Source organism: Ursus maritimus, unplaced genomic scaffold (genome assembly GCF_017311325.1).
Source record: "Ursus maritimus isolate PB19 unplaced genomic scaffold, ASM1731132v1 scaffold_7, whole genome shotgun sequence".
NCBI classification, from domain to species: Eukaryota; Metazoa; Chordata; class Mammalia; order Carnivora; family Ursidae; genus Ursus; species Ursus maritimus.
In genome coordinates, this window is record NW_024426885.1 from 37,117,201 (window position 1) to 37,135,229 (window position 18,029).

The following is an 18,029-nucleotide window of genomic DNA, read 5'->3' on the forward strand; positions in this document are numbered from 1 at the left end:
AAATTGATAGTTGTGATTATTACTATGTACTAGATGTTTTAAATACCTTATCCCAGTGGTTCACAAACTTTCGCGTGATGCGTCAAAGTCACCACTCGGAGGTGGGGCTGGATAATTTGCATTTCTATCAAGTTCCAAGTGATGCTGATGCCACTCTGGTCCGGAGACCGCACTGGGAGAACTGCTGTATCATTTCGTTTAATCCTCACCAAGATTACAGATAATATTACTTGAACAGAGAGGTTAAGTAACTCATCCCAGTTTCTCCAGCTGGTAAGTGAGTATTTTCACTTATGATTGAAAGAACATAACTTTTTAAATGGCTGAATGAGGGGCACCTGGCTGGCTCAGTCGGTGGAGCATGCAACCCTTGATCTTGGGGTTGTGAGTTTGAGCCCCACATTGGGCATAGAGATTACTTAAAAATAAAATCTTAAAAAAATAAATGGCTGGGGCACCTGGGTGGCTCAATTGGTAAGCGTCTGCCTTCAGCTTGGGTTATGATCCCAGGGTTTTGGGATCGAGTCCTGCATTGGGCTTCCTGCTCAGAGGGGAGTCTGCTTCTCCTTCTCCCTCTGCCCCTCCCTCGTCCTCATTCTCTGTCTCTCAAATAAGTAAATAAAACATCATTAAAAAAAATAAATGGCTGAAGGAGATTATTACTGATATTTTTATTTTCTAAAAATTTTCTGAAACACCTTAATGCTTTTGAAATTAGGAAGTGATCATTGTCAAAGGAACATGCAGGTGGCCAGGCAGAAGAGTATATTGTAAAATAGCTGTTATTAGACATGAGTGGAATCACATTATATATACTGTTGTGTGTAAGGTTTTTATCTATATTGTATGTTTCTTTCCATTCTTCCTTCTACTTTCTGAGTAATATTCTGTTGTATGAATATACCATAATAGTATATTATCCATTATGGTAGGCAGAATTTTGGGCCCTGTGACTTTTGCCCTTGGTGTTACATCCATGAATGTGTTACATTACTGGGTAAAAAGGACTTGGCAGGTGTAATTAAGATTACTATCAGTTGACCTTAAAAGAAGGAGGTTATTCTGGATTATCCATGAGGGTCCAGTATAATAACATGAAATCTTAAAAGCAGAAGAGGGAGGCAGGGAGACTCAAAGCATGAGAAAGGCTTGACCTACCATTGCTGGCTTGAGGATGGAGGGAGGCCACCTGCACATCATGACAAGGAAAAGAATTATGCAAAAAACCCAGTTAGCTTGGAAGAGGGTCCTCATCTCACCAGATGAGACCTGATGCTCAGCCAGCAGCTTGAGTTCATCCTTGTGAAATCCTAAGAGGAGAACCCACAGCTGATTGTTTCTAGTTTTTGGCTACTGTGAATAAAGCTGTGAACCTTGTGCTCGAAGTCTTTTTGTAGATCTTTATTTTCCTGTCTCTTGGGCAGATACCTAGGAGTGGAATTTCTGGGTTATAGGGTATGTATATTTTTCTAAGAAACTGCTAGATTTTTTTCTAAAATAGTTTAACATTTTATACCATCAATGTATGAGAACACTCTTTGCTCTATATTGTTGCCCATATTTGGGTTGTCAGTCCTTTTTAAAAATTTGCACTTATTATTTATTTATTTATTTATTTATTTATTTATTTATAAAGATTTTATTTATTTATTTGACAGAGAGAGACAGCCAGCGAGAGAGGGAACACAAGCAGGGGGAGTGGGAGAGGAAGAAGCAGGCTCCTAGCAGAGGAGTCTGATGTGGGGCTCGATCCCAGAACGCTGGGATCACGCCCTGAGCCGAAGGCAGACGCTTAACGATTGTGCCACCCAGGAGCCCCTGCACTTATTTTTTATTGAGATATAATTTTTATTGAGCTATAAATGACATATAACATATTAGTTTCAAGTGTCCAACACAATGACTTAATGTATCTATATATTATGAAATGATCACAATAACTCTAGTTAACATCCATCACAACACCGTTAAAATTTTTTTCTTGTGATGAGAACTTTTAACATTTACTCTATTAGAGACATTCAGATATGCAATATAATATAGTCACCATGCTGTACATTACATCTCCATGACATATTTATTTTATAACTGGAAGTTTGTACCTTTTTTTTTTTTAATGTAGGCTTCATGTGCAGCATGGAGCCAAATGCAGGGCTTGAACTCATGACCCTAAGATCAAGGGTCGAACACTTAACTGAGACACCCAGGCACCCTCGAAGTTTGTACCTTTTGACCACCTTCACCCATTTTGCCCACCTTCTCCGTCTTCCTCTGGCAACCATCAATCTGTTCTTTTTATTTAAGAGCTCAGTGTTTTCTTTCTTTTTTTCTTTCTTCCTTTCGTTTTTGATTCGCATACAAATACAAGTGAGATCATATGTTAAAATACAGATTGTGGTGCCTGACTGGCTCAGTTGATAGAGCACGTGACTCTTGATCTCAGGGTCCTGAGTTCAAGCCCCATGTTGGGCATGGACCCTACTTTAAAAGAAAAAAATACAAGTGAGATCATATCACTTGTCTTTCTTTCTCTGACTTATTTTACTTAGCATAATGCTCTCAAGGTCCATTCATGTTGCAAATGTTGTGTTCCTCCTTTTTTATGGCTTTATAATTCATGTGTGGAATCCAACACTAACTTGTGATAAAAACTTCACTAGGAATAGAGTGGAAGTTTCTCAACTTGATAAAGACCACAAAAAAACCCTACAGTTAAGATCATATTTAGTAATGAGAAACTCAAAGCTTTTGCATTAAGATCTATTATAAGGGAAGGATGTCCCTTCTTACCACTCTTTTTCAAAATTGTACTGGAAGCCCTTGCTATTGCAGTAAGGCAAGAAAGGGAAATAAAATGTATGTAGGTTAGGAAGGAAGATACAAAGTCTTTGTTTGCAGCTGGCATGGTTGTCTATGCAGAAAATCTGGAAGAATTCACAGACAAACTCCAGTGTGTTCCATTATGTAGATTATAGTATCTATGGATATTATAGAGAAGAGGATATTATGGAAAACATCATGTTAGTAAATTCCATAACTGAGAGGAGGTGGACTAATATTTTGAAAAACATATACTAAATCCAACCCAAATTAAATAGAAAATGCAGAAGAGCTCTATAACTGTTAAGTAAGTTGAATATGTACATATGGCATACTCACTGAGATAGACCATATTTGGGGCCATAAAACAAGTCTAAATATGTTTAAAAGGATTAATCTGGCATAAGTAAGAACCACTGAATTTGAAGATAGATCAGGAGAGGTTTTCCATTCTAAATAACAGTTAATAGAAACTGTCTCCCAGGGGGTCCAGATTCTGGACTTAACAGGAAAATTGTTCAAAAAAGCTATTATAAATATGTTCAAAGAACTAAAGGAAACAATGCTTAAAGATTAAAAGGAAAGTATGATGACACTGGCTCATCAAATAGAAATCATCAGTAAAAAGAAATTATTAAAGAAAACATGGGAGGTATGGACTTGCAAAGTACAATGAGTGAAATGAAAAAAAATCAGTAGAAGGATTTTAACATCAGATTTGAGCTGGCAATGGAAAGAATCCGTGAATTTGAGGATAGATCAATAGGGATTTACAGTCTAGACACCAGAAAGCATAAGAGGAATGAGGAAAAGCGAACAGAGCCTCAGAGACCTGTGGAACGCCACCAGACATAGCAACAAAACAATAATGGGAGTCCCAGAAGGAGAGGAGAGAAAGGCATAGAAAACATAAGTAATATCCAAAAACTTCCCAAATTTGATGAAAAATGTTAATTTACATATTCATTAAGCTCAATAAATGCAAAGTAGTATAAATACAAACAGACCCACAGCTAGATACGTTATAGTCAAGCCAGAAACAGAAAATTTTGAAAGCAGTGAAAGAAAAGCAATTTACCATATACAATAATATTAACAGCTGATTTCTCATCAGAAACAATGGAGACCAAATCAGTAGAATGACATTACACGGGCTGAACGGAGAGGCATCATGGCATGAAAAGCGTTCTTCCTTCTTGTTCCCTTCTTTAACATTTAATTAGGCATCCATTCATGAATAAAAGTGCCTCTGTAGGATTTGTGGGATCCAGTACTATATGCCAAGGAGCCTGAAAGGAGTCTTGACCACCTTGTGTTCAGCAATAGGCAGACAGACCTTGGTAGGGGCTGCAGAATGAGGACAGCCAATGAACCTGCTCCAGCCCCTTCTTGGCTGTGTTTGGGGAAAACATGGAGTGCATCCTGGGCAGATACCCACAGATGAGAGACACTGTAGAAGTCCAGTCTTTCCAAGGGGGGATTCCAGCACACCACTGAAGGAAAAAAAAAAACAACATTATGAGATCGAATGCAGTGGATGGAATAAGAGGAGTTTTGCCAGCACTGCCTATTCCCTAAGGTGACAGTGAGGTTGAACTATCTTTCAGCAACCTCTCTTGCTGGGGAAAAGGAAAGCAGTGAGTTTGTGCCTAGTTACCCCAGTTGTGTGAGACACTGCTGGAGAGTAACCAGTTTCTCCCAAGTGTGGGGGAGGGAGGAGATTAGGAAAGAGGCATATAAGATTATCAAAGGCACTAAAGGGGCATGGTTCCTGATGACTACCCTCAGGACTTCTGCAGGAAGTCTGCCCATGAACTTGTGTGAGCTTCACCCAAGGATCTCCCACTGGGAGTGTGTCCACCCTGAACACCCTGAGTACTAAACCCACATCTTCTCCCACTCTTCTCCCACTGTGGGCTGGCTCCTTGGGCATACTCCTGACTATGGCCACAAGAGTGAGTCTAGTAATCAGTTAATGGAGTGCTATAAGAAAATCAGACCAGGATCTGTGGGCATGGGAGAATCCTCAAACTTGAGTTATAGTACCATCTTCTGGAAAACAAAGGAGACGTGTGAGCAATCTGCTTGGTGAATTATAAAAACCAGGAAAGACAAAAGTTTAAGAATTCTGCCATAAGAAAAAAAATTCTGCCACAAGAGGGAGCAAGAAGTGTGGAGCAGGAGTTTCTATACAAAGGTGGAGAAGCCCCAGATAGAACAGGACCAATGAATACTATACCCCATCTGAAGGCAACTAGTAATGATTTGAGGAGGTGTCTGCTACTTCAAATGTGAAAACAGCAACGCAGAACCACAAGGAAGATGAAGAAGAAACAAAACATGTCATCACCAAAAGATAACAGTTCTCTAAAAATTGAGCTCAAAGGCATGGACTTCAGTGATCTAGCTGGCAAAGAATTCAAAATAGCTGTTTTGAAGAAACTCAAATCAGCTACAAGGAAACTCAGTCCAATGAAATGGGAAAAAGCATTCATGAACAAAATGCGGTATTTATCAAAGAGAAATCAATAGTCAAACAGAATCTCTAGAGCTGAAGAATTCGATGAGTAAAGTGAAAAAAAAAGAAAAGCAGTAGAGATCATCTGCATCAGAGTAGAGCAGACTAGAGGGCAGGAATTTTGAAACAACCCAGTCAGAGCAGAACAAAGGGAAAAGAAGAAAAAAGAGTAAGGAAAGCCTACACTAGTGGTAATCATACTGTAATATATAAATATGTCATACCAAGATATGGTACACTTTAAACTTATACAATGTTATATGTCAGTTGTATCTCAAGAAGAAAAAGAAAAAGTGCTGAAAGGAAAAATCAAAACTACCCTATAAACCAAGAATTGTATATCTAGCAAAATTACCAAATTAAAAAATGAAGGTGATAAAATAGTGGCATTCCACTACACACCTACTGGAATGGTGCAAATCCACAACACCGACGGCACCGAGTGTTGGCAAGAGTGTGGAGCAACAGGAACGCTTATTGATTGTTGGTAGGAATGCAAAATGGCACAGCCAGTTTTGAACACATTTTGGCAGTTTCATATAAAACTAAACATACTAATAATAAAAAATGAGGAAATCCTGCCATTTGCAACAACACAGATGGACCTTGAGGGCATCATGCTTAGTGAAATAGGTCAGACAGAGAAAGACAAATACTGTGTGATCTCACATATATGTGGAATCTAAACAACAACAAAACTACTAGAAAAAGAGATCAGATTTGTGGTCATCAGAGGCAGGGGTGGGAGGAAGGGGAGTTGGAGGAAGGTGGTCAAAAGGTACAAATTTCAAGTTACAAGGTAAATAGGTATTAGGGCCATCATGTACAACATGACGAGTATAGTTACCACTGCTGTGTGATACATATGAAGAGAGTTACTGTTCTATTGTTGAGAGAGTAAATCCTAAGAATTCTCATTACTAAGAGAATTTTTTTTTCTTTTTCTTCTCATTTCTTTTTATTGTATCTATATTCGATGACAGATGTTAACTGAACTTATTGTGGTTATCATTTCACAATATGTAAGTCAAACCTTGATCCTGTAAACCTGAAACTCATTCAGTGATATATGTCAATTACATCTCAATAAAACTGGGTGTGCATGTGACTAAATATACTCTTACAATGCAATGTGGCAGTCACATTAGTGTTTACCCAAAAGAGTTTGAAACTTATGTCCACAAAAAAAGTATGGATGCTTGTGGATGTTTACAGCAGATTTATCCATAACTGTGAAAACTTGGAAGCAATCACAATGTCTTTTGTTAGCATAAACTGTGGTATATGCAGACGATGGAATATTAGTGCTAAGAAGAAATGGCATCACCTTTTCATGCCGTGAAAAGACACCGAGGAACCTGAAATGTTTATTACACTAAATGAAAGAAGCTGATCTGACAAGGCTAAATATTGTGTGGCTTCAACTACATGACATTCTAGAAAAGGCAGAATTACGGATACAGTAACAAGATCAGTGGTTGCCAGAGGTTGAGGGGGGAGAGAGGGATAAATAGACACAGGATTTTTAGAGCAGTGAAACTATCCTGTATGGTACTATAATGGTGGATACGCATCATTATACATTTGTCAAAATCCATAAAATTTAAAACACAAAGAATGAACCCTAAATAAAAACTGTGGACATTGGGTGCTAATGATGTGTCAATGTAGATTCAGTTGTAACAAATGCACTCTTCTACTCCCGAATGTTGATAGTGGGGGAGGCCCAGCATGTGTTGGGGTCAATGGGTACCCCTCCATCCCCTCATTCATTTTGCATGTGTCTTTAGGCCTGAAATGAGTCTCTTGTAGGCAGCATATAGATGGGACTTGGTTTTTTTTTTTTTTTTTAATCCATTCTGTCACCCTATGTCTTTTGATTGGAGTGTTTAGTTCATTTACATTCAAAGTAATTATTGGTAAGTATGTGTTTATTGCCATTTTGTTGCTTATTTTGTGGTTGTTTTTGAGGTTCTTCCCTGATTGTTTCTTTTCTTGCTCTCATGGTTTGCTGGCTTTCTTTAGTGATAGACTTGGATTCCTTTCTCTTTATTTTTTGCATATTTATTGCTGGTTTTTGATTTGTGGTTACCATTTGGTGTGTATATAACATCTTCTACATATAGCAGTCTATATTAAATTGATGGTTGCTTAAGTTTGAGCCCATTCTTTATCCTTCCCCGCCATGTTTTTGGTATATGGTGTCATACTTTACTTCCTAAAGAAGATATAGTAGGGGCGCCTGGGTGGCTCAGCCGTTGAGTGTCTGCCTTCAGCTCAGGTCATGATCCCAGCATCCTGGAGTCGAGCCCTGCATCGGGCTCCCTGCTCCGCGGGAGGCCTGCTCCCTCTCACACTCTCCTTGCTTGTGTTCCCTCTCACTGTCTCTCTGTCAAATAAATAAATAAAATCTTAAAAAAAATAAAGAAGATATGGTATATATGTACACAATGGAATATTATTCACCATAAAAAAGTGAAATCTTGCCATTTACAACAATATGGATGAATCTAGAGGGTATAATGCTAAGTAAAATAGAGAAAAACAAGTATCGTATGATTTCACTCATATGTGGAATTTAAGAAAAACAGTGAACAAAGGAAGAAAAAAAGTGACAAGCCAAAAAACAGACTCTTAACTATAGAGAACAAAAAAAAAAAAACCAAAAACCCAGATACCAGAGGGGAGATGGGTGGGGGGATGGGCAAAATAGGTGATGGGGATGAAGAGTATACTTACTTTTGAGCACTGAGTAATATATGGAACTCTTGAATCAGTATATTATACACCTGAAATTAATATAACACTATGTTAACTACACTGGAATTAAATACTTTTAAAAGTTTTTTTAGAGTAGGCTCCACACCCAGCATGGAGCCCAACAATGGGCTTGAACTCACGACCCTGAGATGAAGACCTGAAGTGAGATCAAGAGTCAGACACTTAACTGACAGAGCCACTCAGGTGCTCATGGAATTAAAAATTTTTTAAAAGAGATTCATAAAAAGAAAAAAACCCCTTAATATTAAGAGCTTCAGTGTCCTTAAATCTCTCTGCCTCTTCATTCACTGCCTGTATTTAGGGCATGCCACTTCAACAAAACACTGATATCATCCAGTACTTTTTAAAAAACGATTACTTAGAAAAATAACAAAATAATCTTATATAAAAATGCTTGCACATTTAAATTTGAGAAATGCAGATCAATAGAAAAAATTTGTTTACAGTGCAAACATTTAACATTTTCATGTATTTCCCTTTAGTCTGTTTTTTTCACTCTTTATAGTAATAGTCATTTTTTATATGCACAATTGGTATGTAAATTATATCCCAATTTTTCTTTTTAAAATATATAATATTTGTAACTTTTACTTTGAATGAGTATACCAGGACTTTAAAAATATGAACATTTAGGTCAGACCCCCATTTTCCCCACTTGGCAGAACAAAACAAAATACAGCACTGAAGGCTTGTAATGGATTTATTTATTGAATTACTTTGTAAACATGACTGCATGTTGGAATCACTTGGGGAGCTTTGCTGAGGCCCTATCCCAGACCAATTAAAGTAAAAATCTCTCAGGTGGGATTTTCTTAAGCTGTGATAGTAACGTGCTGCCAAGTTTGAGAACTGTTATATCATAGGGGTGATCCTCAAGTTTAGTGGGTATCTGAGTCACTCGGAGGGCTTATTAAAGCACAGGGTGGTCCTGCCCCCAGTGTTTCTGATTCAGGAGGTCTGGAGTGGGCTTGAGGAGATGCACTTTTTTAAAAAGATTATTTATTGATTTGACAGAGAGATAGCCAGTGAGAGAGGGAACACAAGCAGGGGGAGTGGGAGAGGAAGAAGCAGGCTTCCCACTGAGCAGGAAGCCCGATGCGGGGCTCAACTCCAGGACCCTGGGATCATGACCTGAGCCAAAGGTAGACGCTTAACGACTGAGCCACCCAGGCACCCCAGGAGATGCATTTCTAACTAGTTCCCAGGTGAGACTGATGCTGATGCTGCTGGTCTGTGGACCCCACCTTGCGAGCCACTGATTTGTAGAGAATGCTTCCTTTAAGAGAGACTGGACCTTAATCAAAGTGTTTTCAGGATAAGGTGCACATATTTATCACTTTATTAGCAATGTAGAGCTAAACTAGCTTCACTTTAGCACTTGTGACATTACAGTATAATTATTTTATTTTATATATTTGTATATTATATTTATATATATTATAATTGTTTTTAGTTTTTTGGATTTTAGAGGCAGGAAAGGTTATTTGGAAAACAGTTTACTTTGACCATCAATCTGATGCAGTAAAGGCAGTATCAGTTAAACTCAAGCTATAAGAAGACTAGGGCTTTGCCGTGGGGATAGGAGTCAGTGGTGGGGAGGAAGGAAGACGCTCTCTCTTTGAAGGTCAGTGTTTTCCGGGAAACATTTCAGTCTTGCCGCAGTCGGCACCTTCGGCGTGGGTGCGGTGAGAATGCGTGACTGCCATCACGTTCTTCATCTTTGCATCAGACTCACCTCTAGACGTTCAGATTGAATGTTTAGAGAATTCTCCAGGTGACTCTCATAGGAAGCAGGCCTGAGGAGCCCTGGCTGGTGAGGAGCTGTGGGCCCCGTGACGTGTTGCTGCATTTTGGTGGCACCTCTGGGCTGGGCGGGTTGCACGGCACTGCGCTGCTCTGGCCCTCGGTGGGTCAGGCGCTGAGAAGGGAGGACCTCTATCAGCTGCAAACATGGTTAGGCTTCAGCACGTGCACTCTATAAAGCTCACAAAATTTACAGGAAGGAAAGCAGACCTAGCAATGGCTGAGGTGTGTAAGAAGGAGGCCGCCAGACACCCTGGTTGATATGAGCAGCTTTGAAAGAGCTGTGGAAACCGCAGAAGCACTGGCATCTCGGTTGCCGAGGTACGTAGGTATTTCCCAGGCTTGGACTCCTGGAGGCCAGATTCTCAGAGCTCTGGTTCCTGCACGGGGAATTGATGGGCGAGGGTCAGCTGCCCTGTTCTCTTTGAGGGGCTCCTATGCCCTAGGAAGAAGGAACATATCATGGGAGTACTGTTTCACATGCTTATTTTGTCATGTCACCTGTTCTGTAGCTTCCTTGTCCTCTCCCAGAGCACTAGATATTCACTCAACTCTCAGATCAGGAGAGGCTCTTTGCGCCCCTTCTCCACTGCTGTGGGACTTGGACACATGGATTAATATTTAGCAAGATACATTCCATCACAGGATTGTCATAAGAAAGTTTGAAATTGTCTGGCATATTGTATATCTGGCTATTTTAGAAAGCTTTACCAGTGTGTGTGGGTCAAATTCTTTCTGGCCTTAAATGCTGTCGTAGCAAAGTCCTGGATGTCTCCTCTTGGAGCAGAAGAGGACGAGGACATGGCGGATTTGGGGCACGAGCATTGTCATCAGGCTTGACTGCAGTTGTCACACTTGCAAGGCTCTCCTACCAGGATAAGGACGCATTTGCATGGTACCATTCAGGCTTAGTTTGCCTTTGAAAGCCTACAAGAGGGGTGCCTGAGTGGCTCAGTCTGTTGGGCATCTGCTTTGGGCTCAGGTCATGATCCTAGGGTCCTGGGATCAAGTCCCGCATCGGGCTCCTTGCTCAGCAAGGAGTGTGCTTCTTGCTCTCCCTCACAAATAAATAAAATCTTTTAAAAAAAAGAAAAGAAAACCATTGGGGTTCCAAAGAGAAAATGCATAAAACTAAAAAGCAAAAAAAAAAAAAAAAAAAAAAAAAAAAAAAAAAGCAAGCCTTTAAGAAATGTAGGATGCTTTTGCTATCCCCACTTTTTCCTACAAGCTTAAGTACTATGCAGGGAGATTCTAGACCTCTGTAGGGCCACACAGCTGACAAATATTAGAGCAGGACTTCAAGCTATGTCTTGAGGTTTGGGGCTGTTCTCAAACTTTGGTTTTATCAGTGTTATCTGGGAGCTGGGTAAAAATGTGGAGCCCAGGTCCTATCTAGTGTTGGTGAGCCTGTGGCTCTGTGGGCTTCAGGGGCCAGCTCCCTGCTAATTCTGATAAAAAGCCAAGTTCAAGCACTACTTCAGACTCTGCACACAAGCTAATCTGTTAGCTCCCACATATAAAGTCTAGATGAAGGCACTGATAGCATCAGAGAAATCGTTATTTCAGCAAACATAAGATTGCCCTTCCCATGTGTCCTGGGTGGGGAGAAGGGTTTTCAAAATAGGGAAGATAGTGCAGGAAGGGTTCTTTGGGCTTGGTCAAGCATGTAGGTGTGAGAACAGGGTAAGCAGGGTAGTATTCGGGGAGCCTTAAGGAAGGGAAAACCAAGAAAAGATTATAGAAAGCTAGAATGGGGCCTGGCCACCAAGATCTCCGAATGTTGGGCTAAGGATCTGAGCTATGTCTGTGTCCTTTAGGAGTACAGGTGACCATAACACCAAGATGGAGCTTATTAAGAAAATATTTGTTTCATGTTAAGACATTGATGGGGCCGAACGGGGTAAGTGAATTAACACTTTTTCTGTTCTCCTACTTGATTTTGGCCTCAAATGGAAGAGCTGGACACATGCAAAGAGAGAAGCAATGGCCTACCAGGGACAGAACCAGGCCCCCAGGTAAGAGCCTGTTCTCAAGGGCCCTGATGACAAGCTTACTGTGCCTAGTGATTCTAGGAAGATAGAACATGTTCCTGGACAAAAGTCTCACTCTGGCACCCTGGAGGCAGGAGTGGAGGTGTGGGCCCAGATTCCCCTGTGCTAGCCAGCACAAGCTTAGGACCTTCTGGGGCTTTGCAAAGTTCCCCTTCTTCCACAGGCAGCTCAACAGTCTGGCCTCAAACCACTCTCTCGCCTTTGACATATTCTCCCAGTGAAAAGTCTAGAAAATCAGGAAGTCAGAGACAAAATCCCATCCCAGGACAGGGGCCCCTTAGGACACTAACTGGCTCCTCTGGGGAAGACCTAGGGCCGTCTCTGCAATTCAGCCACCAGCTCCTGCAGCCATCATTGCAGGAGTGTCCAAAATGGGAAGAACCCTTGAGTCCAAGGCTCAAGGATCTGAATGTTCTGACTGAGATCTAAGTGTTCATTAGGTTGAAGAGTTTCACAGTTTTCTGAGGGATGGCTCTGCCTCTGGTTCGCGCAAATTCCTGCCTGTGTCTCTGTAGGGGCGGTTGGACACTCGTCTCCATGGGGCCTGCTGCTGCTGCCGTTTTTACTGTTTTATTGTTGCACACATTAACTGTGAGCTAGTGGAGTTCTAGCTCTCCTACCATGTGCCTTTTCTTACATATGATACAGGACTCAGATCTGAATTTTATCCTAATGTGAATGAAAAAGATGATTTAAAGTCTTATTTCCAGGATGAAATCGTTGATTAAAAATTAACTTCAGACATCGAGGAGAACCACTACTGAAGAACCATACTCTGTGCTCAGGGGTTTAGCCCAGGTGGGGGTGCGAGGTACACTGTACCTTTTATTTCTTCTAATGGGTCAATAAAATTGTTATCTATTTATTTTCTGAGTCACTGCATTCCTCTGCTACTCTGCATCCAGCATCTTGGGTCTTAGAACCAGGCACTCTTCAGCTTGTCACGGGGGGCTGGCTTTCCCCTCACCAACTTATTTTCCAAGCCTTGTCTCACTTTCTTTTCATCCAGCTCAATGGACTAAGTCTTGGGCAAAGTCCATCACCATTCTTCATCCCTGTCTTTGCTCATGACTTCCCTTCAGCTAGGCTTATTTTTATCTAAAAATAAAGCCTAAAGACTAATTTTTTAAAAAAGATTTATTTATTTTAGAAATAGCTCGAGCAGGGGGAGGGGCAGAGGGAGAGAAAATCCTCAAGCAGACTCCCTGCTAAGTAGGGAGCCCCACATGGGGCTCGATCTTACACCCTGAAGTCATGACCTGAGCCAGAATCAAGAGTCTGCTGCCTAACTGACTGAGGCACCCAGGCGCTCCTCATTTTATTATTATTTTTTAAAAGACCCTCTACTTAATTTTTAAAAATATTTTTAAGTAATTTCTTCATCCAACGTGGGGCCCAAACCCACAACCTTGACATCAAGAGTCGTGTGCTCCTCTGACTGAGCCAGCCACGTGCCCCAAGACTATTTTTTTCTTTTTTCTTTTTTTGAAGATTTGTTTATTTATTTGAGAGAAAAAGAGGGCATGAGTGTGTGAGCGAGGGCAGGGGCAGAGGGAGAGGGAGAGAGAGAGAATCTCCAGCAGACTCCCTGCTGAGCATGGAGCTCAACACAGGGCTCGATCTCACAGCCCTGAAATCATGAGCTGAGCGGAAACGAAGAGGTGGACACTTAACCGACAAAGCCACCCAGGCGCACCCCCGCCTCCCCCAAGACTTTTTATAGTTGAAAGCCAGAGGACCCGTTTTCATTTATGGATATATAGGAGTATTCTGTTTCTTATACTGAATATTACAAGTCTATGGAATATGCATGTTTATATGTTCTCTTCTATTAAATATTGTTGCTTAAAATTATAGATCAATTTCTACTTGTGTAAGTCAGGAAGAATAGACACTGGAAACTGACCTAAATTTTTCCAGAAAAATGAAGAACTGTACCAAGAACAGGAAGAATTGCTAGCACAAGTGGCCACACAATACCAGGTATAAAACCATGTTTTCAGACAACGTAGTCCCAAAAGTTCCAAGAGGAGAGCGTACGACAAAGACTAAACCCCTAGATACAGATGAAGCCTCTGGTCACCCTACTGACTACAATTAGATGACAAGTAGGTGCAGTGCAGTCGAGGGCAGACTGTGAGTGGACAGCCTGTGAGCAGACTTGATGGACGCAGGAATGGGGAGACTGCTCTTCCAAAAAAGCAAACTTTTGGGGGCGCCTGGGTGGCTCAGTTGGTTGAGCGTCTGCCTTCGGCTCAGGTCATGATCTCGGGGTCCTGGGATTGAGCCTGGCATTGAGCTCCCTGCTCAGTGGCAAGTCTACTTCTCCTTCTTCCTCTGTGATCTCTCTGGTTCTCGCTCTCTCTCAAATAAATAAAAGCTTTAAGAAAAACCCAAACTTTTTACTGAAGTATAACATAGAGAAAAGTGCCCAAATTATAAGTATACAGCTCAACTAGTATATAACTAATATACATAAAGTGAACACAGTTGCATAACCACCAGCTGGTTCAAGAAATTCAACATTACCAACACTGCAGATATCACCCTTGTGCCCCCTCACAGTCCCTTACCCCTCCAGTGTTAACTGTGATCCTGATTTCTAACCCCATGTGTTATATTTTCCTGCTTTTGCTATATTTTTTAATGCCCAACCATGACCACCAAGGACAACAACTTAGTCCAAGTGCAGGCTTATTGGCTTGTTGCAACAAGGAAGGACACCTCAGCAACTCGGGTGCATCTTGTCAGAAGAGGGAGCAGGGAAAGGCAGGGCTTGGGTTGAATAATTCTGAGGGGGACTAAGGAGTAGTGGGGATCAGGTCTAAATTGGGAGCTGTCATCAGGCAGTTTGGCAATTAAGTATCTCCATAGTGTTTGCTCAGAAGATGGGAACAGCAAGGCAGGACTGGTGCCTCATTAGTAAAAAGGCAGCAGTCACTTGAAGAAGGGGGTCGTGATGGCACTTTGTATGTGTAGCATGACCTTGGGAGAAATATTTTTTGTTAACTTTGCAGCTGGCTTTATGTCTGTTATCAGATAATAGGTATAGGCAACGGCTGATTTTTTACTTTCAATCTTGGACTAATTCTATTCATTTGGTATAAATAAAATCACACAATGTACATATTTCATGTCTGGCTTCTTCCATTTGACACTGTGTTTGTGAGATTCATTCCTCTAGCTGCATGTAATTGTGGTCTGCTCATTGTCAGTGCAGTGTAATGTTTCCCTGTGTCAGCATACCACGCTTTTCCATTCTGTTGTGAGCACTGGAGAATTTTCAGTTCTTGGCACAAAGAGTGCTGCTATTAACAACCCAGTGCATGCTTTTCAATCAGCACATGGGCCCATTTCTGTTGAACATATACCAAAAGTAAAATTGCTGGGTCATTTGGTATGCATACAGACAGCTTTAGTAGATTCCGCCATTGTTTTCCAAACTGGTTGCTTCAATTTAGATTCTCACGGCGACGTAGGAGAGTTGCCGTTGCTCCACGTCCTCACGAAGGCAGGGATTGTCTGCCTTTTCATGTGAGCCACTGGGATGGATGTGGAGTTCTGCCTTGTGGGGTTTTTGTTTGTTTTGTTTTTTATTAAAGAAAGCTCTATGCCCAATACGGGCTTGATCTCACCACACCGGGATTAGGGGTGCATGCTGTACCAACTAAGCCAGCCAGCCAGGTGCCGCTCGCTGCCTTGTGATTTTAATTGCATTTCCTTGATGGCTAATAAATTGGAATATTTTAACACGTGTTTATTGGCTCTTTGGATAGGCTTTTTTTGTGAAGTGCTTAAGTCTTTTGTTCATTTTTCTGTTGTGTTGCCAGCTTTTGTCTTATTAATTTATAGGTTTTTTTATATACTTTTTTTTTGAGGGGGTGGGCAGAGGGAGAGGGAGAGAGAATCTTAAGCAGGCTCCATGCCCAGTGTGGAGCTCATCACGGAGCCCATGATGGGGCTCGATCTCACAACCCTGAGATCATGATCTAAGCTGAAATCAAGGGTGTGATGCTTAACCGACTGAGCCACCCAGGAGCCCCAGTTATATTTATATATTCTTGATATAAGGTCTTTGTCAGATGTAAGTATTGCAGGTATCTTCATCCACCATGTTTGCCTTTTTACTTTTTTTTCTTTTTCTGTAAGATTTTATTTTAAGTAATTTCTACACCCAACGTGGGGCTGGAACTCACAACCCTGAGATCAAGAGTCGCATGTTCTACCAACTGGGCCAGCCAGGCGCCCTGCCTTTTTACTTTCTTAATAGTATTTTTTTTTGCACAGAAAATCTTAATGTGTTCCAATTTACCAGCTTTTTTCCCTTTGTGGTTAGAGTTTATTCACTGCTATTTCCTCAACTGCTAAGCCTAATATAGAGCGAGTGAATGGATGATTGAATGAACTAACGAAATTAGATGTATTAAAAATAGGGAGAGAAATAGGATGTTCATGGGGCGCCTGGGTGGCTCAGTTGTTAAGCGTCTGCCTTCAGCTCAGGACATGATCCCAGCTTTCTGGAATTTAGCCCAGGCATCAGGCTCCCTGCTCAGCAGGAAGCCTGCTTCTCCCTCTCACACTCCCCCTGCTTGTGTTCCCTCTCTAGCAGGCTGTCTCTCTCTCTCAGTCAAATAAATAAAATCTTAAAAAAAAAAAAAAAAAGAAGAAGAAGAAATAGGATGTTCAGGGAAGACAATGCCCCAGGAGGTGTCATTGAACAAAGGCCTGAGTAAAATGGAGTTCAAAAAGACTAAAAGAAGATGAAGACAAATCAAACTTTATTGAGTAAAAGGAGGAGTATTTCATCAGATTCCCCCAAATGAGGACGGAGTGGTAGACGTTCAAGAAGCATCAGAGGACTTTTACAAATCAAGATTTTAATTCTTACAAAGTCCTGAGACTCATGCAGTCTCAGAACTTTGGGAAGAAAACTCAGGAAAATGAGTTTCAGTGTTCACAGGAAAATAGCAAACAGTTGGTGGCTGTTCAGAGGAAAACTGAACAAAAATTGTGTGGGGAGAATGTTTTCCAAAGCTCAGAGAAACCCATGGTTAACATCTGTCTGATAGACAGTACCTAAGCCCAGTTTTCAACAGTAAAGCAATCTGCCAATACTGCCAATTAAGAGATCCTTTGAAAACAAAGCAGTTTTAATATTCCAAAATGATGTACACTAGTACTTCATAGAATAGACAAACCCATAGAAACAGAAAGTAGAATGTTGGTTGCTAGAGGCTGCGGGGAGGGGAGATAGAGGGCTGCATTTCAACAGGTATAAAGCTTCAGTTATGCAAGATAAATAAGTTGTAGAGATCTGCTGTCCAACATTGCGCCCACAGATAACAGTACCGTACTGTGCACCCACAAATTTGTTAAGACGGTAGATCTCATGTTAAGTGTTCATACACAATACAAAAAATAATGTGCACCGGTGTATGTGTATGCATGTGTATATTTCAATTAGTTTTATTAATTTAGATTTATACACCACGTAAAATTTATGTATGATAAAAATATACCCATTTTATGTAAATAGTTCAAAAAATGTACTCCTGTTATTGCCACCACAGCTGACTGAACGTTTTCCATCTGTGATGCCACTTGGCAGTCACCTCTATCCCACCCCCGACCACCACTGAGCTCTCTTCTCCCATAGATTTGTCTTTTCTAGAATTTCCTATACATTATGTAACATTTTAAATCTGATTTCTTTCATATATCATAATTCTTTTGAGATTCATTCTGTTGTATCAGTTTTTTTAATTGTTGTTTACTCATTCACCTGTTGATGGACACGTAGGTTGTTTCCAGTATGAATAGTATGCTTATTATGAGTAAACCTGCTATGAACATTCACAGAAAAGCTTTGGATGCCAATGTTTTCACTACTCTTGTAAACACCTAGGAGTGGCATTGCCAGCCTCTGTGACAAGTATATATCTCACTTTATAAGAACAGTTGAATTATTTTCCAAATGGTAGTTTGTATTTCTGCCAGCAACTTACTCCATGTTCTTGCCAATACTTGGTATTATTGTGTCTTTTAAATTTTAGCTA